Raw genomic sequence first — 27,136 nt, forward strand, 5'->3', positions numbered from 1 at the left:
ATGGTGGTTTTTAATGGCTTGCTGAAAATCAAGATCTGCGAGGCGGTGAATCTGAAACCCACACCTTGGTCGCTGAGGCATGCGGTGGGTCCCCGACCACAGACCTTTTTGCTGGACCCTTACATCGCCCTCAACGTGGACGATTCCAGGATCGGGCAGACCTCGACCAAGCAAAAGACCAACAGCCCTGCCTGGCATGATGAGTTTGTCACGGACGTTTGCAATGGCAGGAAGATTGAGATGGCTGTTTTCCACGATGCCCCCATCGGGTACGATGATTTTGTGGCTAACTGCACTATACAGTTTGAGGACTTGCTGCAGAATGGGAGCCGCCACTTCGAGGACTGGGTAAGTGTTTGCACTGTGAATGCATATGGTTTTGTCAGGCACTGCTGTGGATGGAAGGCTTTCATTGCAGAGTTAGGTTGCCAATGGCATGAAATGGCTCTGAAGCCTTTGCAGGCTTTGTTACACTCAGGCAGGCAGTGTTATTGCATATCTCCCTCCTCTAAGATATGTTTTACACATTTTGGGGGGGAGGGGAGTGGGAAACCACTGGATCTAGGTAAAAGGTGGTTCCTACTGGATCCAGCCTCCCAAATTTCACTGCCTAAATGGAGAACAAGTCTAGTTGCTCCTCTTGTACAACAAAACAAACAGGACAGACCCCAATGCATCCAGGAGCAACAGTGTAGCAAAAACCCACATCCAAGACCTAGATCTTGATGGAGCCAGAATTTGGCTCACACCTCTCAAATTCTAATGCTTAAAATTGAGCACAGGTCTAAATGCTCCTGTTGCACCAACAGAATCCAGACCATGATGGATCGTGGCATGAGAGTACCACCAAAATCCAGATCTGATACCTGCAGCCAGAACATTTTTTATCCCAAACCTCTAACTTCACAGCATCAATAGAGAACAAATATAGATGTTCCTCTGAGGCCAAAAATCTGGACCTTGATGCATTCCAATATAATAGTACTGCAGGTACTTGGTAGCTAAATCCTGCCAATTTTTAGCCCTAGTCTGTGAAATTCCGCTGCCTAACTAGGCCGTATGTTTAGCTGCTACTATTGCATCTTAAAAATCCAGACCTGATGTGCCCTAGCCCCATAGTGCTGCAAAATCTTGGATCCAGCATCCCAACATATTGTGGTTTAACAGCACTGCAAACAGACAAACAAAAAATGTGGAGATATATATTTCACAACTATATAAAACACAAACATATCACTGAAACAGCAACCAAGTTGGCTGTATGTATTGTAGATACTGTTAACAATAATGTTCACAAGAAAGTGTTAGAAACAATCTTCTGATCTAAGATGTTCCATACATGACCAGCCATATGGTTGTGAAATGTGCATCTACATATTTATTCTTGATGTGGAATCCTAATCGGGGCATTATTTTTTTAGCAGATGGAATAACAACAAAACAGCAGAGCCCAAATTAGAAAATAGTTGTCAGATCATGGGCCTGATTCCAATTTACGCCAAAGGGCACCTGTATATCACAATGGCAATATAAAAAGGGCCTTAAAGTGGATGTAAAGAGGTGTCAGAGTGAAAGAAAGGGACCTTTGCGTAAATGACAGTCAGGCGCTGTTAATGCTGATTGACTAAGAACTGAACGAAGGCTGTGTAATATTTCTTTTAATATTAAAATGAACCTTTATAGCTTTAAATGAATCTATAAAAACTAACATAACTTCTGCTAAATATGTTGCAACATGATACTTGGGGTCTGCATTATTCTGGTCATCTATCAGAGTTCCTTATTTACCAAGTTTAGAAGGTAAAACTGAATATTATGCAGCCAAAACTTAGCTCATTTGGAAAGGTTTTTGCAGCTATCTTGTATCTGAATCCAGTAATTAAATCCTGGCCTCACTGAAGTCAATGGTAATTTCAGACCAGGATTTCATCCCACACTTTTTGGTGGAAGAGTAGAAGCAAGACTTGTTTTCTATTTTGATAGTACAAATTCTGAGTTTGTGGCCCAAATTTGGCAGGATCTTAAATGATTCAGATGCCAAATATGAATTTTGGCAGCGGTACTGCGCTGGGCATATCAGGATTCAGATTTTTAAGGTGCTACAGGAGCATCTAAACATGTTCTTTATTTAGGCAGTGGAATTTAGGAGACTGGGCCCGAAAACTGACACGATCTGGCACGATGCAGGTAGTGAATCCAGGAATTTGTGGTGCTATTGCACTGAGATACATTGCGGTCCAGAGGGGGCTCAGAGGAGCATTTACATTTGTTCTCCATTGATGCAGTAGAATTGAGGGCAGGGGGTCATGGCCAAAAATTGGCTGATCCAGCAGGATCCAGGTGCAGGATGTGCATTTTTGCATTGCTCTCCTGCGGTGATGTCGCATGGTCCAAATTTTATTGGTGCAGCAGGATCAGACTCACCTGTTCCTCTATTTACATATTAGAATTTAGAGAATGGGGCCAAATACAGGCAAGATCCAGCTTTTTACCTTTTCCAAAATCATCTAATGAGTTTTGTTTTGTTGACTTTGATCAGTATAGGATAGAATATGGCATAATTATTATTACACTGCATGTGATTGTTTCACTTAATAGGAGCATCAAACAAACTTGCTTTTAGGACAATGCACTGTTTCTTCATATGTTTTCACTGAGCTACCCAGGCTCAAATTAAGCCTATATCTAGTGCCATCTCTATACAAAATAAAAATAAATGAAAACAACTAACTCATTAACAACTTCAGCAACATTTGAAGACTAAAGCCTAGAAAAAAAGAAAAGGTCTGTGAAATCAATTGACTTTACATGAAGGTGTCTTATGGTTATTACACTGCAAGGAAAATGCCAGTGGCCATCAGTTAAACCTACTTGTGCGTTGTAATTATGCTCTACCATATCTGGACTTTTAATAATGTTAGAGATTTGACGTATATTTAATAAGAGAAATAAGTTCTTAATTTCAGCTCTATAATTGAAGGCAGCTTTTTTTCTGGTACTCTTTTCCTATTTTGCAGAAATTAAAAAACAGAAATTGGAGCAGCCCATTTCTCCTTAGTGCCTGCAATATCTAATAAATATGATCTAATGAACACTCTTAGAAACTATGCTTAGCAGTTCTAAGGTCTTCCCGTTAACACAGTAATCTTGGTAATTACAACTGGGTAACATTACCTGCTGAGCATATTAAATTAAATCACATTGCTACCCTCTTTTCCTTTCTCCGTCCAGTCTGATGCAATATTGCTTCCAACACTACACCTTTGTAATAAAATAGATTTGTCAAAATATGAATGTATTGATAACAGTTCTTGTCAACATATTAACAGCTGAAATGCACTCAGCCTGATCATACTGATTGTATAATACATATAGTTCTAAACTGTATTTTTATGAGGACATTTAGTTATTTTTTGAAAAAAATAACTGTACCAGTTTTAAGGAGAGCTTAGTGACCCTGTAATGTATTTCTAGGGTTCTTATTAAAGATCCAAAATACAAAGTGGACATCGCTGTCCAATATGTATCTGAAAAGGAATTCTAGGTTGTTTTCTACGGAAAAAAATCTCACCTGTATATAATTAGCTCATCTGCTTTGGTTGATTTTGCTCATTATGCTAACCCTAATGTTTTCTTAAAATATGAGTTTTTGAGGAAGATGCTACATATTTTTCTCATTATTATGGCTATGATGTAGACTGACACCATGGTTACAGTGGAAGCACTAACATGATGCAGAAGTGCAAAGCTTAGAATCATGATAGCGACTTTTGCATTAGGAAGATTACATTAAACATGCAAAAAGAAATTTCCTTTTATCCCTAAGAATACTTAGCAGTCACAAAAATTAATTTGTAACCTTATTTACTGACCCAGTGCAGACTACCTGTATGTGTGTACCTCATGGCACATGTTCTAAGTGATATCTTATTTCAATACAATGATCTAGATACCAACAGATGGGAGATTTTTAAAGGATTAAATGCTATGTGTTTTTTAAAAAAATGCTCATGCATTTATGCAGATGATTGTGTTGATTTCTGAACACAGAGCAGTGACAATTAAAAAGATGGCTGCTTTTTACAATGGTGCATCAATACAGACACAACACAGTTAAAGTATCAGTTTTGCAGATTTTACTTCTTAATGGCTACATTGCAGTTTTAAAGAGAGTCCTAGATTGTTAATATTACAAGCTTCTCTATAGCTGAATAAATTACTAAGAATGGGACAAAGGTTACTCAGGATGATGTAGAAGGCTTTACATTTGGGAAATACAGAGCAATAAGCTAGGAAATCATATGGAAAAAAATCTGTTATGAAAGTGTTAGTTAAGTGTGATTTAATTTGGGTGAAATATCATTCATAAAATTGTCATAGACAAGTCTTGATCTATTTTACCAAGGTTTAACATGCATGAAGTTTGTACTTTAATTTAGTAATATAGTCACATATAAATTAGTAAGTTTTAAAGTGGGCGAGAAAATTATTCTTATGTCAAGGCTCATGATTGTAACTTTATGAACTAGAATTACTAGTGCTTATGTTCAGATTGCTAGTAGTCAGGATACTGGATATTAGTTTATCTGCCAGTCTTTGGAGATATGTGGCCGGATCCTCAGTTGATGTAAATCAACATAGCTCTGTCAATTTCACTGGATCTGTGTTGATTACACTAGGTAAGGATCTTGCCCAGTAGGTCCAACCCTTTCCACAAGAAAACATCTTCTTGACATCACTGAAATTGCGCCGTCATGAGAAATAAATCCTTTTGCAGGCTTAATAACTAGAATTCACGAATTCAAACCAGGACATCCCAATTTTTAACAATGAAGGTCTCCTATTTACATCGCAGAATATCATAAAGCTACATTTAGAGCAATGTACTGGGCTTTACTTTATACTGCCTTAAGGAGGCCCTGCACATCAGGAAAAAAAATGTGTGTGTCTGTACACACACACACACAGTTTAGTGAGCTTCTCTTTGGTTGTCATATGACTTTTTCCATATTTCATTTCCCCATCATTGCTGATTCCCCAGCATCTAAAAATGAAGCATACTCTTTTAAAATCGCCCTGCTTATTCACCTGATTTATTCAGTGATATCAAAGCCAGTACTGAAAGCACCACATTTCGTTTTGTAAATGACTGTGATAACACTCATGTGACTGTGCAGCATCACTGCATAAAATAGACCGATTATGAATTGAACAGAAACGGAATACCTTGGCAGTCAGCAGTTATGGAAAATAGAATTTGGAGAAGTTTAACAGTTTACCTAACTATAGGGTATGATCCTGCAAACGTGGAAGGAGCCTACTCATGGTAGTAAGCGTTTGCAGGATCAGGTCCGTACTTTGGGGCTGCAATGAGGATGTGTGAAGGCTTTAAATGATGCTTCCTGAAGTTAGGTGCTTAAATGAGAGAGCCCTGATTTTCAAAGTGCTGAGCTCCCACAGGAGTTGTTGTTAGTTACCTAATGAAAATATATGAGGATTATAAAAATATATGAGGAGAAATACTGGATATGACCAGTAAGAATATCCACTGAAAGTAATAGGATACAGCTTACCACCTACTGTACTTTTTGTGCTGAATTAATTGTAAAGGTTGTCCAGATGCCTGCCCCTGGTTTTCTGCTTTTTATAGTCATGTACCGTTTGCTTTTTTGTGTATAACTTACCATAGCTAGCAGGTCTAGGAGTTCCACTGTTAACCATTGGACAGGGAATTGAATTGTGATCATTTTAGTATTGGTCACTCTACATGTTAACCTATGCTTGTTCCTGATGTAGACTGGATGATGAATGTTGGCAATAGACATGGGGGGGTATGAGCACTATGCATCTTGCCTTTTCTATTTTTCTCTATCCATTGAGCTTATCTGTACAGAATATGAAATTTGAGAAGCCCAGGATTTTCTGTTTAGAAGCTTTGCTTCTCATCTACATATTCAGAGCCAGATCATCAGCTGCTGTAAATCACTGTCATCTGCTGACTGTTTGTTGAAATCAATTAGTAGCCTGGGTCCTGGTCCTGGTTGAAAGGCATCTACATCACAACACTGACCCGTTGCTAATAGGAAACCCCTGTTATTTTCAGCAACATTTGAATATGCCATGGAGGGTGAACTACCCTCTCACTCTGAAAGGTGTTGCCTCCAGATCAGGACTGAGGGACATTGAGAGGGAGTCACAGAGAAATGTACATTACTGGTGTTGCCTGCAAGGTACCAGTTGTATGGATGAAGTGAGTGGATACAAATCATGATTCTAAAGAAATAATGTAATTGTGTTTTATTTAACTTAAATTTTTTTATTTACATCTTGCTAGTGATTTATTCTAATTTTATAGTCTCAAATTGCTGAAATGTGTATAGTACTCGATTCTTCAATTAGCTTCCTAATTGTTAGTAGAATTTCAGATTTTACATAGAGATTTTTTTCTACTAAGGCCTGGTCTACACTACAAAGTTAAGTTGACATAAGCTGCCTTGTGTGGACCTAACTGTGCCTCTCTTAAATGTCTCCCACTGATGTAAGTGTCCTGTTACAATAACACAGTAACACCACGTTACTGAGTGGCTTTGAGCCATGGTCGATGTACTGAGGTTGACGCATTACAATTTTTAGACCCTGTGTTACTTACCTCGATCCTAACAGTCCTCCAGAAGCTGTCCCACAATGCCTGGCCCTGACCACTCTGGTCACAATTGTGAACTCCACTGCCCAGATGTCATGGAGACCGGAAGCCACCTCTCCCCTTTAAAGCCCTATAAATGTTGAAATGCCTTTCCCTGCCTTTCCATCTTGGGTGAGCACACTTAGCAACTCTCCAGGGTTGTGTGCAACTGCCCAGCTGACCTGCGGGCTACACATTCCACAGATGCTCCAGCTTGAAGTAGACAGATATTGGATCTTCTGGACCTGTGGGGAGAAGGGGTTCTGCAGGCCACAGCTCTGAACCAGCCATAGAAACATCAACATCTATGAACAGATTGCTTGAGGATTGCAAGAGAAGGTATACAACAGGAACCAGCATCAGTGTTATGTGAAAGTGAAGGAACTGCAGCAGGCCAGGGAGGTGTAAAGTCAATCTGGTGCCGAGTTACAGACCAACTGCTTTTGCAAAGAGCAGCAAGCCACACTTGGAGATCCTGCCACCCGCCCTGTAGACCACTGAGGATAAATCTGAGGAGCCAGAGTCACTCCCCCGGCCTGAACAGCAGATATGAGCTAGAGGAGGAAGATGGGGCACATGTGACTGGAAGGCCCAGCTAATTTGAGACTCCACCCAAGTCCAGTCATTCCTGGCAGTTGGGCACGGGCGAGCTCAATGCAGGGAAAGGATTCTTAGGTAAGTGTGTAAATTTATTTCCCATTACAATGATGGTGCCCCCAGCTTAGCAGGGACAGCTATCGATTTTTCATTAATTTACTTTTACTATAAGAGGTAGCAGTACAACAAATACAGGTAACGTTGTTACTGCTTTTCATTCCCCTCTAGAGTTAGGCAAGGGGGGGGCCATGGAGAGCAGTTAGTTTATGTACACAGGGATGTCCCTTGAATCCTCCTGAAAGATCTCGATGAAACTTTCGTGGAGGTACACTGCAGTGCTCTCCTGAAGGTTTCTAGGGATGGCAGCCTTATTTCTTCCTCTGCGGTAGGACAGTTTCCCATGCCAGCGAGCGATAACTTCGGCCAGCACCATTGCAGTAAACAGGCTAGCAGCATATGGGCCTGGGTGTCTTCAGGACTCAATCAGTGGCTGTGCTCTCTGCCTTTGTTACCCTCAGGAGTGAGATATCAGCTAAAATCATCACCCCCTGTGATGTTCAGTGCTGTTGCATTACTCATCGTTTCAGGCAACCAAGCAATTCCCTCCTCATTTTGCTTACCCCTGGAGAGCCATACGCACCATGGCTGGTGCTGTGGATGGCGCCATGCACAAGTGCTCCAAACCAGAAGTGTCAGCAAACTTGTTTAAAATCTTAGCAGAGCAAGGGAAGGGAGATCTGAATCTTAACTTTCACTTTCCATTGTGACTGTATTGACCTCTGTGTGTTTTATCTGCAGCTGCTGCCACTGAGACCTTGAGGGATTCCTTGGAATGCCTGAGCCAGATAAGAAGAGGACTTGGGATGCAATGTTCAATGAGATCCGGCAAGACAGCGCTGCATCAAATTGTGAGTAAAGGTCCTGGAGGGTGAATACTGGAGACAGCCTGAGAAGGAAAAAGTGGACAGCAAAAAGGCCCAGGCATCCCAGCAGGAAAAGGAGAGGGAGATTCACCAGGACACAACATGAGCTTCTCTGGTAGCTAACAGAGATGCTGCAGACTCTTGTGGACCTACAGGTTAAACAATCCCAGGCTTGCATCTCTTTGTAGTCCATGGAGAACTCCATTTACAGCACCTCCCTATGCACTCTAATGCTCCAGGTAGCACCAGGGGCCACATCCTTACCCCTACCACTCCACCTCGTGGGACATTAAGGACAATCACGGCCTCACATGCACTGATTTGTGAAAGCCACCGATGCTGTATGTGTAGGTAAATGGACTTGAATGCTCTTTCCCATTGTTAAGTTCTGTTTCACTAATATATTAAGTTCTTAATGTATTTGCTTTTAAATTGTACAGATTGTTTTCTACTAGTCTTCTTACTGAATAAAATTCTATTATTTGGAAAATAATGAATCTTTATTAGTTCACAACATATGCTGCAGAGTGCCTAGCAGTTCAGAAAGCATTCACTTACTTGTTACTCTGCAGTGTGACACAACTCATAAGATCAGTGACAAACACAGTGTAATAATTATAAATATACAGCAAGCACCTGAAAATTACTAGATGCATTGACAGTTGTATTCATAGATGTATACCAAGTACCACACAATTCCTAACAGGCCCGAAAACCGCAGGGGAAGGTAGAGCACAGTACTGTGGCTCACTGTTAAAATGCCCTTTCAAAGCCTCCCTGAACTGGATAGCTCTACATTGAGCTCTTCTCTTGTGTCCGTCTGCTCAGACCTCAGCAGACAGCCGCTCCTCCTCTGCCCTCCACCCCGGCAGTAACTTTTCCCTCTTTGCTTCATAGATATTTTACAGGATGCGGGAGGCAACTACAACTGTTAGGATATTTTTTTCACTGAGATCCAATCTTGTGATTAAACAACACCATCATCATTGTTGGCAATTCCTCGATTCAAGGATGATCTCTACCACAGATTTACATACAGGTCCTGAGATGGCTCATGAGTCCAATCCTGGAACCAAGATCCCCTGCAATAGGTACAGACATTTCCTAGTGGGTCAGCTGTCTGCTGGAAGAAAGTTCTTTTTTTTTCCTTCCTTCTCTCTTTCTTTTCAGTTTCAAGGGCAAAAACTTCTCCTTGAAGCACACCATTGCCTGATGGGAATGGGAATATGGCACCACTGAGGTTAGTTGGTAGCTTGCTCCTCCCAGCTTATGATGTCCACGTCAGTTTTCTTAAGATATGCTTTCGGTATATCTTTGTAGTGTTTCCTTTGACCACCACAAGATCTCTGACCATAGGTGATCTGAAAGTAGAGAGCTTGTTGTGGGAGGCGAAAATCTGACAGCTGCACACAATGTGCAACACAGCGTAGTTGGTGCATAAGGGTCATTGATTCATTGTTGGTGACATTGGCTTCAGTGAGGATGCTGGTATTAGTGCAGCAATCTTCCCACTTGATGTGAAGGATCTTCTAAGGGCATTGTGAGTGATACCTTTCCAAACCCTTAAGGTCTTGTTGGTAGGTCACCCAGGTTTGCATCCATAAAGGAGTGTAGGGATGACACACTGTCTTATAGACCTGAATCTTGGTGTCCTTCCGTAGATCATGATCTGTGAAAACATGTCGAACAGTTTCCAAAAGGAATCACCTGTGCGCTGGATCCTTTGCTGAATCTCACTGTCAGTTTTTGCATTTTGAAAGAGTTGGCAGAAATGCTCAATTGTCTCCAAAGTCTGTCCCTCGACAGTAATTTGTGGTTGATCATATGCAAGACAGGCTTATAGAACACTTTAGTCTTCTCAATATTAAGTGAAAGTTCTAGGCTGTAGAAAGCTTGTGCAAAATAATCCAGTGTGGACTGAAGATCATTCTCAGTATGTGCAAGGATAGCACAATCATCAGCATACTGAGGATCAATAATGGACACCCTGAGGATTTTAGACTTTGAGTGGAGATGTTGGAGATTAAAAAGCCGCGCATCCATCCTATACTGAAAGTCAACTCTGGTGGGGAGACGGCATTTAACAAGGACCGGAATGACTGCTAAATAGATGGAGAACAGGATTGGGGCAATACCACAACCTTGATTAACCCCAGTTTTGATGACAAAAGGGCCTGTCTCCACACCATTACAAAGAATGGTAGGAGTCATCTGATCATGAAGAAGCCTTTGGATTTTAATAAATTTTGGAGGATAACCAAATCTGGCCAGCACCTTCCACAGGGCTTCATGATTGACAGAGTCAAAGGCCTTCCTTAAATCTATGAAGGCTATGTACAGATCTTGATTTTGCTTCCAAGAGTTTTCCTGGATTTGGCGGGCATTAAAGATCATGTTGGTTGTTCCACGAGATGGTCTGAAACTACACTGAGATTCCGGTAATATTTCCTCTGCAGGGGGAAGTTATTGATTTAAAATAATACGGGAAAGAATTTTCCCTGCTGTAGATAGCAAGGCAATGCCTCGATAATTTCCACATTCTGACTTGTCTCCTTTCTTAAAGATTATAACAATATTGGCATTTCTAAAATTTTCCGGAATCTTCTCATTGTACCAGATTTGAAGAAAAAGTTTGTGGAGCTTCTTTGTTTTTTTCTGTACAGTAGTTTTGTAAAATTCAAATAAGACGTCCTCCTCTGAGTGGCATATTTTTAAAAAACAGGCATATATAATTTAGTTTGATTTTAAATTTTAATCTAAAGTTGCAGTTACTACCAGTTTTCTAATCTGTTTTATAAAGCCTCTACCTGATTTAAATCAATTGTTTTTTTTAAAAACAAACAGAAACAAGTGATTTAAATTGCCTTGATTCACTATGGGATAAAAGGCCTACTCCAGACCTTATGGAAGTTAGTGGAAAGTCTCCCATTGACTTCCATGTGCTTTGGATTAGGCTCAAAGAAAGAACTTTCCAAACTCAGAGACTTTCAATTTGTCATATACTTTATGCCATATAATTTTTATATACTTTAAAATATTTTGTTTAACATTAAATGACTATATACTACAATACACATTGGGCTAGATTCTGATACTCTTACATTAAGTAATACTTTACTGTAAAACTAGTCCCACTGAAGGTAATGTGAGTCATTTGTGGAGTAAAGTGCTACCCAGGGTGAATAAGACTAATAGAATCAAGTCCCTAGACATTGGTCATGTGTTGGGCATTCTGAAATGTTGCAAATGCAATTAAAATACTGTTCTTATAAAAACTATTTTTGCATGCGTTTTAGTAATTTTTTAAGCAATTCACGTTCCAATTCAGGAAGACACTTAAACATGTGAGTAACTTTCAGCTTTTGAATAGTCTCATTGATTTTGTTGGGATTGCTTAATGTTTAAAGTTAAGCAAAAACTTAAGTACCTTCCTGAATTAGTGCCTTGATTACTAGGAAAAGCTGTCAGTAAATAAAGACTGACATTCAACAAAATCCTTTTGCCCTTTACTCTTACTCATTAATGATCCGACCACTAACACTGTATATAGAGGTACAAATCCTGCTGTCTTCCCTCACAGAGAACAATCACTGAAATCACCTCTGCCATCCCACCTACAATTCTTCAAATGTAGCTGAAGTCAATGGGAACTTGAGTCAGCACTGCTGGATTTGGCCCATAAGGGGTAATGAGTTGCTATTGTCCAAATAAACTTCTAAAAATTTGTCTTGCTTTTTTATTATGGTTTTATAATTTTGACTTGGAAGTGTGCATATGTTGCTTGGAAAACAAAGCTGGGGGATATCTTTCTTGGAATACCTTTATGGCACAGGGGCTGGGGTAATAAAATGCTATAAGGGTGTCCCAGAGTGGGCTGGCCCTTTAAGGTAGTTGGGCTCAGCCTCACTGTGCTTTGTCAAGTGCCTCACCAGGTGATGGGTTCTGAGGCGGGAAAACAGGAATCTGCGTAGCTTGGTTGGTCACAAGAGAGCTTTTGGCAAATGTATAGAGAAAGGTCTATAGGCGAATCACCATCAGAGCGGACAGGGGAGGGGACTCTTCATCCCAGCTAGATGGAGAGGCCTGTGAGAAGCTACCTGGAGTGAGGGATGAGAGCAGTAGAGGCTTGAGAAAATGCTGGGCAGCAGGTTTTGGGAAATGTGCCTTGCAAAGGATTGGTGAAAGTGAGGTGTGGGAAAGGGTTATTTTGATTTAAGTTGATTTTTGAATTCTGATGGGTTGATACTGGACCCTGAGAAGGGATGTAAAGTATCTGAGTATCCAGGCAGGGAAAACTGAGGCAGTGATAGGGTCTGGTGCCAGATTTTGTAAAACCTGTTGCAAAGATTGGAGAAAGGGAACAACAGAGAATATTGAATGAAATGCCTTAACTCAGTCTAAATGAGTGTGTTCCGGCATTACAGATTGTCACTAGAAAGGTCAAAAAAGAATATTCAGCAACATTTAAACACTTGGATCAGCAAATTTTAGCATTAGCAAATAATGCGATACATTAGGCAACTTTTTGAATGACAGTTATATGCAGTTACTAAAACGAAATACAAACTAGCATGATACAAAAAAAAGTGCGGTTCTATAACCTACTGATTGCTAGTCAAAATGAGGGATTTGAATAGTTGGTAAAGTTTGGGTTTTAAAGTGTCCTTTCACTTCTGTTGCTCTTAGAGTTAAAACTTTTATCCCTTAATTTTTCAGAATTGTGACTTAACAGAAGTTACAGAAACTAAAATTCTGAATATTTAGAGTAGGATTTTCAACACTGCTTGGCATTGGCCTAACTCTGTTCCCGTTGAAGCGAATGGGAATTTTAACATTGATTTCAGTGGGAGCAGAGTTAGGCCAATTCTGAGTGCTTTTGAAAATCTTTTCTTTGACATTCAGGAAAGAATAGTGGGGATTTGGAGAGCTCAAGAACTGAAGTTCATGGAGTGGAGATATGTCATGGCCTCTAGCATTAAAGTGGTTGGTTTTGAATCCATCCCAGGTTTGCAGTAGCAGAAAGTTGATACTGTCTTGTATTGATATGAACTACAGTGGGATGACTTCATGGTCGTAGGCAATTCTTTCATTGTGATCACAGCTGGTATCCCCTTTGGCAGTTCCAACAGAGGGAAGGATTGAATAGGTATGGATAGCTATACCTTGCCATGTAGACTGCCACACTGTAACTGAGGAGCCACCTACATTTGTTATCTGACAAACCTAACCTTTAAATGGTGAGTTTAAGTTACGGACCGCTGCTCATGTGGGACCACTGTTACCTAGAGACTTGGAGGATATATTTTGTTTGTTTGTTTTGCTATGCTGATCTCTTTTAACCCTGTTTGAAATAGCTGTTACGAGAGTGATTTTGGCACGTGAAGGGAAGAATAATGCACACAGTGCATGGAATGGAGAGATGTGTAGGATAGAATTGGGTGGCCATATTTACAGCATAAACCTGGTATCTGCTACAGTAAGAAATATGTCCCCTTCATGGCTTTCTCTCAGTATCTTTAATGTCTTTTCTGTCTCGCCTTTGCTGGCCTCTGCTTTTTGATTATTTTAAAATCCCTTATGTTCCTTGAAGTGTCCTTGCTTCTGAGTGGTAGGGAAAGATTTGGGGTAAAAGTGTCTAAGTCCCATTGACTCTTAATGCAACCTGAGCTCCTAAATTCCAACTTGAAATATTATTTCGACTCCTAAGTCACACTCTTGAAAACTCTACCCATAGTCCCCATGACTAGATAACTTTCAGTTATAGGTGCTGGCAACTTGTGTCTGCTATGGCAGGAGACTGCAGTCATTCAGTCTGTGTTCTCCAGGTGAGGCCAAATTCATCCCTTGCATAAGTGGGTATTGATGGGGCTTGTGTTTGTTTATGCAAGGGGTGAATTTGATCCCTGGTCATTGAATGCAAATAACTTGCTGTTTGAAAAAGTGTTAGGGTGATCTCCCAGGCTGGCTGTAAAGGTGGTCTCTAATACAGGCTTACCTGTATTCTTCTCTCCTCCCTCTCAGATATTGTTCTCTGTGATTGTTTATATTTCTCCTCACTTGGTTTCCTCACAATTCTCTTTAACCCAGCACTGAGCTTGGCCTGTAGCAGATCTTGAAAGGCTCAGCTATGCCGGTCCTCCTTCTCTCATTTCATTTGCCTTTTCTTATTCCCCTTCTCACCCAGCCTGCTTCCTACCAAGTCACTCCATTTCTACTATCTCCTCCTCCTTCCATTCTTTCCTCCCAGTTCTTTCACCACTGTTCTTCCGTCACTTCCAGTCCCTTCTAGCCCGTTGCTGCACTGTGAAAAACTATGCTGTTCCTATTAGGGATGTAAAATTTTGTTTAAAAAAATCCGTTTAAACATTCTAAAAATAGAACATTTAAACGGTTAAACATGGAGTGGGGGGGGGGGGTCGGTGGAGTTGTGCTGGGCTCTGCTCCTCATTGCCAAGCGAGAGCTGCCTAGCTGCAGCTCCTTTGCTGTAGAGCCCTAGCTGTTCTTGCTCACAGGAAGCTGTGCCGAGCCCAGCTGCGGCTCCCTCCGCTCTGCACTTGCGGAGGGAACTGTGCTGGGTTCCACGCCTCCTGCTGCCAGCCAGAGCTGCCCAGCTGCTCTGGCTGGGAGGGGGAGCCTAGCGGCTCCCACCCAGTTTAAACATAATCAGCTGTTTAAAAGGTTTAAACAGCTGTTTACCATTTAAACTGTTAGGCTTTCACAGCCCTAGTTCCTATTTTTTTGCTAGCAGGACCAAAATTTACCCAAGGAGAATCTTGTCTGGTTGATGCCAGGAAGCTCTCAGTTGAGCATCACACAGCAGTGCCAGCTAGGAGTGGACATCACTTCTGAATAAGCAGCTGACAGGATGGTGAGATGTGTGAGCAGCCGCCTGAAAGTCAGAGAAGGTGAAGTTGTGCTGCTCCAATAAGCTGTGCTACAGAGGTTAAGAGTTGACCAGATTTAACATGATTGATTTGAAGCTGGGACGGAATCTCCAGTTTCAGGAGAATCAGCTGGGAGATAGAGGTCTATCCCTCAAAATTGGGACAGTCCCAGTGGGATGGAAACCATGCATTGCAAAATTATAGCAAAGCACTGACAACACTGGAATTGCACGAATAATGGCATATGAGGAAGAAGAGCTCCCAAAACCACATCTGCCATATCTGCCAAAAGAACTGTGAAGGACAGGATGTGGGATAGGCCACAGTGTAAATTCTGCTGGAGATGCTCCAACTCTCTGCCCCATATGGCTTCCATCCCACTAAGATTAGCTGGGTTTTGAGGGACAGCTGATTGCACCGCACCAGGAGATTTTTGTCCCAATTTCAATTTAATCCTGTGAAAGTTGTCACCAGCTACCGGTGTTGAACCTCTGACCGATCTGTAATATTGCTCCTGTGCTGCTACTCTTGAGCACTTTCTTTATCAGTGCCTGATAAGTACACTCCCTGTGCAATGGTCAAATACAAATACAATTCTAGGAACGGTGCCATATCCTCGGTCAGTATCACAGGCTCTGTCCCTTTAAGTTCCATTCTATACCTTTACTGTTTGTGCCAATCCCAGTTCTGAGGAAGAAGGGTCTTAATTAATTTTAATAAACAATTTTTTAAAATACAAATGTTACCCAGCCCATAAGAAACCAAGCAGGAGGCAGGTACTTTCACTTTTATTTTAAAGAGCAAAATATTTTCTTGCATAAAAATAGATAAAAGAAATTATATTTTTCAATCCATCTCATACAAGTACTGTAGTGCAATCTCTTGACTGTAAAGTGCAATTTACAAATGTAGATTTTTTTTTTGTATGTAACTGCAGTCAAAAACAAAACAGTGTAAAACTTAGAGCCTACAAGTCGAAGCATGAAGGGGCATATGAATGTTTAGCATATCTGGCACGTAAAAACCTTGCAACGCCAGCTACGACAGTGCCATGTGACCACCTGTTCTCACTTTCAGGTGACATTGTAAATAAAAAGGGAGCAGCATTATCTCCCGTAAATGTAAACAAACTTGTTTGTGTTAGCGATTTGCTGAATAAGAAGTGGGACTGAGTGGACTTGTATGAGGTGAATTGAAAAATATTCTTTCTTTACTTTATCTTTTTTACAGTGCAAATATTTATAATAAAGAAGAAGAATAAAGTGAGCATGGTACAGTTTGTCTTCTGAGTTGTACTTGTAATTGATATTTGTAATTGATTGTAATGAATATATTGGAAAATGTAGAAAAACATCCAAAATATTTATAATAAAATTATTATTTTATTTTTGTTTTATTAACAATATTTTATTGTTGTTTAACCGTGTGATTAAAACTGCGATTAATCACAACTTTTAAAAATCTAGTTAATTTGTTTTGCATTAACTGCATGCATTAACTGCGATAAATTAACAGCCCTAAAATTCAGTAAAACCCATTTTAAGCACTCCCCTGAAACGTCCGCAACCCTGATGTTGTGCTACCTTATGAGACCTCCGCTCTCATTTTCCCTTCCATCCAACTCACCCCCATTCCATTTGTCTCTTTCATCTACATGTTGCACGCTCACTTGGGTAGGGACTGTCTTCTTGTATGGACCACACCTAGCACAACAGGATCCTTGATTGAGGCTCCTAAGGTCATTAATAATGCACAAGAAACAGAAAATGAAGTGGACTACAAACAAACGTTTGTCCAAGGTGAATGCTGCACAATAAGTGAGCACAGCAGATATTGTGAAAAACCTGTTCACTTTTAAAAAAAAATCTTTCCATTCATACAATTGGAGATGTTGTTAGTAACAAAGAATGTGACTTTTAACCTGATTGTCACTTAAGTGCAGAAACAAGATTTTCAAAATGAAATTGGAAAACTTTTTGAAGACCAGTGTTAACATGCCATTCTACCAGTGAGGGGGAGCAGAGAAATAGAGGCTGATTCACCTCTGGTGTAACTGCAGTGATCTCAGTGTAGCTACTCTAGATGAAGGGCCTATTCCTGCAAACACCCACATGCTTAACTTTACATAGATATGTTAGCAAGATCATGTTAAGATTATGTTAGTGTAAATGATATCAGGGCACGCTGGGTTGTTTTATGTGGTATGCAGTGCTGTCCTCTTGAGCAGATGCAAAAGCACCCTCAGCTGCTGCAAAATGGGATACTGATTCCTTCTGCAAGATACTTAAGTATTTGCCTAGCTTTGTGTGACTGCTAGCAGCAGATATTTCCAGTGGCTGGTGATGGGACACTAGATGGGGAGGGCTCTGAGTTACTACAGAGAATTCTTTCCCAGGTGTCTGGCTGGGGGGGTCTTGCCTATGTGCTCCGGGTCTAACTGATCACCATATTTGGGGTCCGATAGGAATGGGGTCCAATAGGAATTTTCCTTGGGATCAGACTGGCAGAAACCAGAGGGGTTTTCTCCTTCCTCTGCAGCAAGGGACGCAAGGCACTTGCAGGTTTAAACTAGTGTAAATGGTGGATTCTCTGTAACTTCAAGTCTTTAAACCATGATTTGAAGACTTCAGTAACTCAGCCAGAGGTTAGGGGTCTATTACAGGAATGGGTCCATGAGGTTCTGTGGCCTGTAATGTGTAGGAGGTCAAACTAAATGATCATGACCCTTATGGTCTTAAAGTCTATGAGTCTATCAAGAGTCCCACTGCCATCAATGTGACTCCTTGCATGTTGAAAGTTAAGCACGTGCTTCAGTATGTTACTGAGATCTAGAGTAAAATTCCTAAATCCATTTGGAAAATGGGACTTGAGCTCCAAAGTGATTTAGGAGATTTGAAAATTTTTCCCCTACTGTTTATTTCTCCAGAAATGAATTTAATGCAATATTTTTAACATAGGTGTTTTTTTCTTCTTAAAACAGGTCTTAATCCTGCCTGTTAGAACTGTAATTCCAGTTCGACAGTTCTTTTCTAAAATCATTCTCTGAGTGATAAGATATTGCCTGTCTTTGGAAATATTGTTTCCTCTTGCTTTTTTAAAATAAAACCCAAAAGTCTTATTGTAATGCCAGTCTTAATCTCATTAATAAAAACAATAATAGAGTACTTAAATAATCTGGCCAATTAAATTGGTGAGAGACAGCCTTGTTTGAATGAACGATGGGTATTGAATTACCATATTTTTTAAAACATTCCAGTGATTACATTCTATTTAAAAGCCACATGTATTCCAGCTGAGTGCTGTGTTTCCATTTCAGGGTGACTAACCTGTCACAAATCTTTCAAAATCCTATGGCAAAATTTAGATCAAAGACCATTTACAAAAAATCAGATTTGAAGTGTGAGAAGGTCATCTGGCATCTGAAAAGCTGAGATAAAAATTAGTATCTAACCAAAGCTTAAGAAAGGAAGGCTGGGGTCAAGGAAGAACATGCACAAACCTTAAGAAGCTACCACTCCTTGCAGCAATCCTCTGCAGTACTGAGTGAGCTCTCATTGAGTGGATACTGGGAATAATTCTTGCTGCTATTGGTGCCATGAATTGTGAGTTTAATATGCTGTACAGGTGGCATAAAGTGGCTATAGCAGCTACTCCACTAGCTGTGTGGCAATTCTGCACCCTGGATCCACAGTGTGGTGTGGTGTTCACCTCCTAATACCCACAGTTTCACACATAAAACCTGGTCGCTTGAGTTTTATGCCTGGTTACTCAAATTCCATGATGAAATTATGGGAACCTTAAGTGGTTACTTAGGCGCCTTTGAACATTTTCCCTACTTTTGATACTATATGATTTTTTTTTTAAAGGTAAGAGTGTAAATGAAGTGTTGAAAACTTGCCCAGGGCATGAAATGTTCTGCACATACTGACTGATTGTCATCCTTACACTGGAATTATTTACTTGGTTTTGGGAGCACCCACAATGAGCTAGGTGCTGTACAAACAAAAGATGCCCCGGCCCATCCTTGAAGAGCCTACATTTTAAAAATCAAGTAAATGACAAACTTGCCATTGGCAGATGAGACATAAACTATAAGCTGAGATTTGAACAACTTGTATGTCAAGAGTGAGGTGAAGTTCAAAGGCCAGCGGTGTGGAACAGATGTAACAAAATGCATACGGCAAATAAACTGTGGTGTTTAGGTCAGAAATATGCAAAGCATTCAGAAATGTTGAGTTATTGTGACTCCGTGGACATATGAGATGTGATGGGCAGGGCTCCCACATGGGAGGGAAAAAGGGTACACTTTACCAGGGCCCAGAGGCTCTGGGGGTGCTCGGCCCAGGCTGCAACCCCCAGGGGTATGGGTGTGGGAGGGGGCCTGTGTTACAAGTTTGTACTGGAGCCTGAAAAAATTATGCTTGGGCCTTGGTGATGGGTCTTGAGGAGCGGGGGCATTGTCTGATTGATCAGTTCATTGCACAAGGGGCGTCAAGGAAGAAGGTGCAGAACCATTTGTATGCCAAGCTGAGAAGCAGGCAGATGAGATTGGTGGACCAGGGCACCACAGAAGCAGTTAGATGAGCAACATGGTAAGAGACAAGAGCAGACAAATTAGGAGGGTCAGAGTTGTAAGGGGCCTTTATACATTTCCTCTTTTAGTTTCTTTGAAAACAGTCCCCTTTAGTTGTGTTTGGCTTTCCCCAATGTTAGTGGCAATAGTGGAGATTGCATTGTCTCTGAAATGGGATCAGCCAGTGTCTCTGACACTTATCCCTTTATAGTCTGTATCTTTAATGAGCCATGATGATTACATTTAATAAATTCACCTCAACATTGGCTAATCTGAACTGGTCAGACAAATTTTAAGATGCTACCGTTCGTGTGTTCAGCTATTCACTGCATAGCCTACTGTCTCTTCTTCCCTTTTTTAAAAATTTCCAATCATATCACATCTTGGTACAATTTAGGGCATCAATAGCTTGAGCTGAGGGGATGGCATCTTATCTAAAGCCTGGTACAAGTGAGTTCTTAAATAAATGGGCCAGGATTTCCCTTGCTTTGCTGCTGTTAACACCCCTTTGTCCACAATCAACCCTGGATTTACACAGCAAAATAACAACACACTGCTCTCCTATCTAAGGTACTCATGCACCTCATAATCTTTAATGTATTTGTCTTCACAACACCCCTGTGGGGAACTGAGGTACAGAGAGGCTAAGTGACTTACTCAAGGTCAAGGGACTTGCACCCTGGCCTCTCAAATCTTAAGCTATTACCCTAATCACTAGACCAGGGCTTCTTCACCCTTGGCTTGAGACCCAAAATTGAGTCGTCAGAATGTTTCAAAGAGTTGTGTGCAGATCCTTTGGGATCCCAGCCCCACTCAGGTTTGGCCCAGCCGAGCATGATGATGGGAGTCCGGGTAGGCCAAATTTGAGTGCATGGCACTCAACCCCACGAGCCAGGTCACAACTCCATTCACACAAATTAGACTCAGTTGGGAGTCGGGGGAGGGGAACCCGAGCAGTACTGCAACCTCAGACGTTGCGATGTCCAGAGCAGGAAGCCAAGCCCAGCCAGCCCCAGGAGCCACCACTATGAGGTGAGTGCCGGGCAGGACCCAACTGAAACCAGCCCAGGATCTCCACCCCCAGACTATTTACTGGGTTGCGACAGGCCATAGACATTTACAAATGAGTCCTGAGTCTAAAAAGAATTGAGAACCACTGCTCTAGACCATCCTTCCTGTCTGAGAGGCGTTGACCCTGCACAGCTGAGGCCAGTGAGAATTTTCCAATTAACTTTGATGGGAGCAGGCTTTTTCATCCATGGATCTCAAAGTGTTTTACAATGGAGGTAAGTATCATTATTCCCGTTTTATAGATAGGGAAACTGAGGTGCTGAGACATGAAGCAAATTGCCCCAGTTCACCCAGCAGGCCTGGGACAAAGCCAACCCAGGTCTTCCAAGTCCCAGGCCAGCACCCTCACAACTAGGCCACAGTGTCTCAAGATGTCTTTCTCCCTGCCTTTCAGAGGAATTACATAGATGCACCATCCCTTGGGCACCCAGTGTGGCCAGCTCACTGTGTAGGATGATGCTGAGTAAGGGTGCAGAGCAGTGGTGCTGTTTGTCCCCAGGTGCAATTGTGACAGGCTGTTGGAGAGGGTCCTTGCATGCTCCATCACACCCCCCACCTATGCATACAGACACATCACAGTCTGACCTCAGTTATGAATGTTACCCCACAATCAGATTTTTATTTCAGATTAAGATGGATGATGCAGTTTAAGAAATGAAATGTCTTGAATCTTAGTGGGGCCCTTCTCTTGATGTGTGCACATACTCATATGGAGATGAATGTGTAGCATAGGATAGTAACACTTATGCTGCTTAGAAAGATCAGAGATGCTTAAGCGTACAAACATATTTTATATGATGTGCATAAAGGAGGGGCCAGCCCAGATTATATAAAAAGAGAAGAGTGGATAATGCTGAGAAGCAGAACAGTAGTCACAGATAAAAGGAAAAACAGTGCAGTAATAACAGTGATGAAGAGAGCAGCAAAAAATGTACTAGTGGTGTATGTTTAGAATAGTATAAACCTGATTTACCATAGTCAAATTACCCAGACCTCATTTGCTGAACTGAAAGCACATTGCCTTATCCAGCATGGGTTTTTTCCCTCCTAATTTGTCAGTTTTTCATTCTCATTGCTTTATGAACTTGTGCATTTGTTCATTAGCACATTTACCAATTATTAGCTTGCTTGTGTAGTCACTTGTAAGTCTGTCACTGTTAATTGATTCCCACTTACAAGAGGCTTGAAGTGCTGGAGTTTGCTTATGCATAGCTTGCAAGAGAAAGCAGATTGTGTGTTAACTTTATCTCTAGAACAGAAGCTTAGGGTGGCTAGACTTGGAAATGGGAAGGAATGGAGTAGTTCTGGTTGGCTAATGTGGAAGTGGGCAGACCATAATCGCAGACATTAAGGAACCTAAAAAAAAAGAAACTGATAAAAGCTTTGCCATGTCAGTGGTGAATGTGGCTTAGGCCCATGACAGAAAGAACATGAAGGCATGCCATAATGACAAGAGGGATTTGGTGATTGATCTTCCATTTCCCTAAATCTGAGAAGGGGACTCCTATGTTTGGTTTTTTGCTTGATTAGAGAGGAAGAGAAATAGAGAGCATTTCAATTCCCCCTAAATTTGAACCTCTCTTGGCTAGTAGGGGCAGGGTATTTTGTTTTTTATAGAAAGACACAGGATCAGGCAGCTGGAGTTGTGGGGAGGGTTAATGAGTGCAGCAGGTGTGCATCTTGGAACAGCTGTGTCATGCAGCAAGCAGTGCATCACGGCCTGACACCTGAGTAAGCTGATAACTCAGATGAAGCGAGACTGCACTGATGTTGCTCACATGGCAAAATACTGGTCTCTGGCTTGTACAAGGATATCCTGTTCTTGAAAAAAAAACCAACCCACTGTGAGTTGCTGTTGCAGATGTGCTAGCATATCTTGGGTTAATACATATTATATCTTGTATCACATTATATCAGCTTTTACAAATTGGTGTAGCTGAATCAAGGGTTTTGCTGTATTTATTTTTCTGAATTTGGGGACCACAGATATCATAGGTATTAAAGGACGTTGACTCTCAATTTATTTATTTTGTCTTTCCTAATGTATGGAAGTCATTGTTTGTTTATTAGTTAGATTTCAAGAAAAAAGGAAGAAAAAAGGAAAATGAAATGTATATGCTATAATTGTCTTACATTCAAAATGTTGAGATCTCTTAGCCTTCTTAATCTAATGCAGCAACTATTAGACTTCCCTATAGACTTAACTGCTCTATGTTATCCAAATAGCAATAATGAAGCTTTGCATTTACATAGCATTTTCATCCAGAAGCCTCAAAGTGTTTAACAAAGGTGAGTAAGTATTATTCTCATTTACAGAAAGGGAAATTGAAACATAGGATAGTCAAGGCTCATATAGTAACATGAATCTGAGTTGTGGGGATTGGCACCTATGAAAATTGCTCCCTACATGTTTCAAGATGGACTCCCAAAACTAGCGGCTATTCTTCACTGTATTGGCCTTTTGAGTATGTCTACACTGCAGTTAGACAGCCTGTGCCCAGCTGACACAGGCTCAGGCTAGAGGGCTGTTTCATTGCAGTGTAGACTTCTGGGCTTGGGCTGCTGCCCGAGCTATGGGAGCCTCCCACCTCACAGGGTCCTAAAGTCTGGACTCCAGCCTGAGTCTGGAACTCTACACTGCAATTTAACAGCCCCTTAGCCCAGACCCCATGAGCCTGAGTCAGGTGGCATAGGCCAGCCATGGGTTTTTAATTGCAGTGTAGACATGCCCCAAGTGCTTTGTCTTAGGTTCCACAGGAAATCAGTGACAGAATTGGGAGTAGAACTCAAGTCACCTGAATCCCAGTCCTCTGTTTTAGTCACTGGTTCACTGCCTTCAAATACTGGGGGGGGGGGTCATGGTGTCCAACAATCACAGTCACTTCAGGGAGTTCTACTGTAAGAGTCTAATTCTCGTATTCTGGGCTTACACTAGTGTAACACCATTGGTTACAAAAGGGTTACCCCTGATTTACACCACCAGTGTAAACAGGAGAAGAAATCATTTTACACCCATGCAAATGCCCAGACCATCCCAACGTTCGAGGCTTGTTATGTTTGAGCTGTGACATCAATTATAGCATTAGAGCTTTGTCTGGGTGAAGCAGCTCCAGATAAATACTGCTTGGTTTGTTAGTGTTGTTGGCAAGTGCTCTGTCAAGTGTGAAAAGAACATGCTCATGATTATCACCTGAATATGAAGATAACATCTGTGTTGTCTTCAGTTCTTTGGATGTGAATCTAGTACATTTGGATATTATTTTTGCACTTTGATTAAAAACAATGTTTTGTTTTAGGTTTTGGCTCATCAATATTTTTTAATAACTAGAGAGTCCATGAAGCTGGGAAGGAATTAAACTGTTTATCTTCTTTTGTTAGCAATAATCTTGTGTAGTGTACTTTTGTTGTCATCCCCTAACTCACTAACATAGAATCGTTCATGTCATTCTCCACCATGTCGTTATGCTTTCAGCCTATAAATTATAACGTTTATAGCATTTCATTTGCGGAAGGAGGGATTGAGATTCCTGTAACAGCTTTAATAATTATTAGCATACTTTATTGTTCAGATTAAACTTTATAAAGAAGTGCTTTATTGTTAATTTCTATTTTCCAGTGGTAAGTTACAAATATACATGTGCTTATGTGTGAGTTGTGTGGCATAGTGTATAACATAAGGTGGATGTATGTCTTTTTGCAAGGATCCATTTGGGCAATCTCTCTTCTGATGGTTATAATCTGATCACTACAGGTAAGCGTGATCTTCCCAAATCAGACACCTCTATAGAAATAAAATACAGTGTTCATTTAACAAGGACAGAGCAAGTTCTGCCAGGTAGTTTAAGGCCAAGGCAGGGCAAGTGAATTCTAACTGACTCTAATTAGCATGACCAGGAACAGTAACATTCTCTGCTTCAGCTGGGTGGCCTTAAGAAAGGGGAGAAATTCTTTCCTGCCCTTTGTAATCATCAAAGAAGATGAGAGAAATAATTTCCAAAGTTATCTTTATGTCAGAAAGCCCTACTGTTCGGGACAGGCCTGTGTAAACAAGGGACAAATAGGAAATGCCTTTTGAAAAGTATGGGCTCAATCATGAGACGTGTTGAGTATCTCCTGCAAGATGCTGAGCATCTCTGATGTCATTTAATTGGTGGCACTCAGTTCTTGGCAGGATCAGGTCATAAGATTTAATCTATGGCGTATAAGTAAATTGCTCTCTGCAGTGACAATCAGTAAAATGGAATATTAATACACACCACTGCTGAGTGTGTATATGTGCTGGAGTGACCAGATAACAAGTGTGAAAAATCGGGACAAGGGGTGGAGGGTAATAGGCACCTATATAAGAAAAAGCCCCAAATATGGGGACTGTCCCTGTAAAATCGGGACATCTGGTTACCTTAATGTGCGTGTGTGCACACAGACAGAGTATACATAGCACCTGAGTAAAGATAGAAGCAACTCCATAGAATCTAGCATTATTTTCAGAAGATGGCTCTTGCTGCCCTTCAACACCACAGGTGTGAGAGTGTCATGTGCAGAGGGAAAATCCAAATCCCTAGCACAGAAATATCAATATTTAGCAGGGCAGCAGTAGATGGATTGATCATTTTCTCCAACAATCTAAGCTTTAATTTAAAAAAAAGAGCTAAGTGTCTAGCTTTCCTGTCTTCAAGTACTGTTTTAAATATGGAAATCAGTACACTTAGGCTTTAAGGCTGGATTCTGCAATGTGTTTAGAGCTTCCTGAGGGAGCCTGAGCACCCCCAACTCCCTGAGTGGGAACGGAGAGCTCACCGCATCTCATAGGAGATGCTCAGGATTGCACCCCAAGAGATGCGTAAAGCCAGATTCTCTGCTGGTGTAAATTGGCACGGCTCTGTTCAAGTCAATAGGGCTATGGTAATTTATCCCAGCAGACATTTAGCCTCTTAATCTTTTTTGTGTATCATAATTGGTTATCTCTTTAGGCTGTGAATTGTCTAAGGGGCGTTAGGCAACCAGCACCATTAAAGGTCCTAGCCTTAAAGTCTAGATGAGGTCACTTCTGAGAGTATTGTTAAAAAATAAACTCAGGCAGGCAGGCCTAATTTTGATGCTGACTGAAGACTTTTTTTTTTTTTTTTAAACAAAACAGAAAAATCAGTCAAAAGCCATGTGTAAAAGCCATCTGGTACAAGCTCTGTGGACTCCAGCAAAAATAAAATATATGGTATGAAGTGATTCTTCTAACTTATTTAAGTCCAGTGGGGACACATTGTTTCCATCGCTGTGCAGTTAATGGGGTCTATGTTAAGTCAATACCTGTTCATGGTGATGGAATTATTTTTGGCCATTTAAAAAAAAGCCTCTGAAAATGTTTTCCTCCCACACAGGGAGCAGAAAGTGACCTGTGCTTGTTCTTATTTTTACTGTTTTATTGCCCTGTACTATCACATTTTAGATGTTGTTCTCACTGTTCTAGTAATAACCAACATTTAAAAAGGAGACATCAGGGGGTCAAATGAAATAATCAGAAATATTACAGGATGCCTCCTGGTGAAAATAAAAATGATTCTATTGAAATGACATCTAACGTCTGCCTTTGTTCTGCCACTTGGGAGCTTTTCTACATGGTCACGGTCTCTTGACAATACTCAGATATCACCATGATGGGTGTATTGACAGTGCAGGTAGATCAAGGTCTTTGGGGCAGGGACTGTGTATTTGTACAGTGCATCACATTGGGACAGATTGTGATATGTACTCATGTTGAGTCGTGCTTTACTTCACAGGTAGTCCCATTGACTTCAGTGGAACTATTCATGGCATAAATTCATCACAATCTGCCTCATAATGAAGTTTAGATCTTGATAAAAGCCTCTGGGTGCTAGACATATTAATCTCTCCTCTATCACTGAACTATGTTTTAATACCCCGACTAGATAGATCTACTAACTTTTTTTGAGTGCAGTCATAGCTGGAATAATTTGCACTGAGACATATATAATCTGGCTTCAGTGTTGGTCATTTGTAAAGAGAAAATCCACCCACTTCCTTCAGAGTAGAACTCAGAAGTATCACAAGAAATGAGGCACCATCCGTAAGTATGACTAAAACAAGGAATGTACATATACCAATCAGTGTGGTGCGCTCTTTCATAATTTAGCACTTTTGTGGTGAGCAAATGGTTACAGTTTTTGTTGTTGGTGTAGAGCAGCACCCTGAAAACAAAATTCTATCTAAAATGTGCAGTGGGGTTTCAGTATTTTGTGGCCTGCATGCTGAAGAAATGAGGCATGGCTCACTTGCTTTTTTGGCTGCAGTATGACGCCTATGCTTTTGCCAGGGTTAACTCACAGTGTGTGAAAGACGTTGGCCCTGCTGAATACACTTGAGTCATAGGGGTTTTGGTAAATGAACACC

Source organism: Emydura macquarii, unplaced genomic scaffold, assembly GCF_026122565.2.
Source record: "Emydura macquarii macquarii isolate MOO-44397 ecotype Brisbane River unplaced genomic scaffold, CSIRO-AGI_Emac_v2 contig_2676, whole genome shotgun sequence".
Taxonomy (NCBI): domain Eukaryota; kingdom Metazoa; phylum Chordata; order Testudines; family Chelidae; genus Emydura; species Emydura macquarii.